Raw genomic sequence first — 2500 nt, 5'->3', positions numbered from 1 at the left:
TTTTTATAGAGATGCCTGCAAAAAACCAGCTCAAAAGTCGAACTCTAGGTCGACTAGCGCGGATGTCGTGCCTTCTTGACGTTTTGACGCTTAAAAATTCGTAATTAACGAATCCCGCGTGCAAATTCGCCAAAATTTCTTGGGGGAGGCCCTTATGATGTACTAAACATGGCCGAATATTTGGGGGACAAAATTTGACCCGTCGGTGGACGCGCACTTGGGGGAAAATTGAGGTTTTGAGCGTGTCGGTCGAAAAATCAAAATAAATCGAGGCGTTGTCGGTTTTCCACGAAACTTGGCAGATCCTCTACATGTATTTTTATAGAGATGCCTGCAAAAAACCAGCTCAAAATTCGAACTCTAGGTCGACTAGCGCGGATGTCGTGCCTTCTTGACGTTTTGACGCTTAAAAATTCGTAATTAACGAATCCCGCGTGCAAATTCGCCAAAATTTCTTGGGGGAGGGCCTCATGATGTCCCAAACACGCCTGAATTTTTTGGGAGCAAGATTTGTCCCGTTGATGGGTGCTCCTTTGAAAAAAAATTGCGATTTTTGCGCGTTTCGGTCGAAAAATCAAAATAAATCGGAACGTTGTCGGTTTGCCACGAAACTTTCCAGACCCTCTAGATGTATTTTTAGTGAGGTGTCTGCAAAAAACCAGCTCAAAATTCGATCTCTAGGTCGATGTTTTGATTTTTCGTTTTCTTGAGTTTTTGGCGCGTAAAAAATTCATATTTAATCCGTCCCTCGTCGGAAAATTCTAATTTTTTGTGGGAGATGTTGTTTTTATGTCCCTAACATGCCTGCAAAAAATCGCGGAAAAACTCAACCTCTAGGTCACATTTTCGGGACTTTATGCCTGCAGGGAAAATTAACCCCTTTTTCTACAAAACTGGAAATGGCACATCAGACATATATAGGGGGAGCTGCTTGTTGGGGCATGGCTGGGCATGGCTGGGGGCTGTCTGGGGGGCGCCCAGGCACCCCCAGCCACTGCCCAACAAGCAAATATGCCCCATTTTCATCAATTTGAGCCGTTTTCATCAAATCTTTTTGATAAATTCGGATCTTTTGATGAATTTGGGGGGGATTTGGTGGGAAAGAGGTGCTGTTCTTGAGCTGGGCAGCCACAGGCCAAGTCACGTCGGGAGGGAATTCGTAGGCAAAAATCTCTAGCGCGCTGCCGATTGAAATTTTTGCCCATGCCTGGGACTCGGCAGGCCAAATCACGTCGGGAGCCCCGTGCTCAGGCCAAACCACGTCGGGAGGGGTCCCGTAGGCCAAAATTCCTCGCGCGTGCGCGCGCGCGCCTGCGCACCCGTATTATTAAGGTCATACCAATTGAAATTTTTGTTCACGGCTGGGACTCGACCTTCCCGTGCCCATGCCAAGCCAGGGCAAGGCGGCATTTTGCAATTCGGGAGGCAAAACGGGGTTGTTTTTTTCGTTTCTTCGGCTATCGACGCTCAAAACATTCGTAGTTAACGAATCCCGCGTGCAAAATCGCCAAAATTTCTTGAGGGAGGCTCTAATGATGTCCCAAACATGCCTGAATTTTTTGGGAACAAGATTTGTCCCGTTGATGGGTGCTCGTTTGAAAAAAAATTGCGATTTTTGCGCGTTTCGGTCGAAACATCAAAATAAATCGAAACGTTGTCGGTTTGCCACGAAACTTTCCAGACCCTCTAGATGTATTTTTATTGAGGTGTCTGCAAAAAACTAGCTCAAAATTCGATCTCTAGGTCGATGTTTTGATTTTTTGGTTTCTTGAGTTTTTGACGCGTCAAAAATTCATATTTAATCCGTCCCTCGTCGGAAAATTCTAATTTTTTGTGTGAGATGTTGTTTTTATGTCCCTAACATGCCTGCAAAAAATCGCGGAAAAATTCAACTTCTAGGTCACATTTTCGGGACTTTATGCCTGCAGGGAAAATTCACCCCTTTTTCTACAAAACTGGAAATGGCACATCAGACATATATAGGGGGAGCACCTTGACTGGGTATGGCTGGGCATGGCTGGGGGACTGTCTGGGGCGCGCCCAGGCACCCCCAGGCCCCTGGTAACAAGCTGCTCCCCCCAAATCTGCCCCATTTTCATCAATTTGAGCTGTTTTCATCAAATTTTTTTGATAAATTCAGATCTTTTTGATGAATTTGGGGCAGATTTGGTGGGAAATAGGGGGAAATCTTGCTGTTCTTGACTTGGGCAGGCACAGGCCAAACATGCAGTTCAACATTTGTTCATGCCTCGTCTTGGCCAAACTTTGTCCTCGTCATGCAAGAGTAGGATTGATTCATATTTTCCACGTCCCGTCGAAAGCCCAGCCAATCCCCCAGCGTGGGAAAGAGGGGGTCGTCTTGCCGTTCGTGACTTGGGCAGGCACAGGCCAAGCATGCAGTTTAACGTTTGTTCATGCCTCGTCTTGGCCAAACACTGTCTTGGTCATGGTAAGGCAAAATTTCTCCCTCTTTCTCACGCCCAGGCATGGTGGGGTGGCT

The sequence above is a fragment of the Medicago sativa genome, chromosome 6 (assembly GCF_051527215.1).
Source record: "Medicago sativa cultivar Bolivia chromosome 6, Bolivia_mono, whole genome shotgun sequence".
NCBI lineage: Eukaryota > Viridiplantae > Streptophyta > Magnoliopsida > Fabales > Fabaceae > Medicago > Medicago sativa.
Note: the sequence above shows the minus strand (reverse complement) of the source record.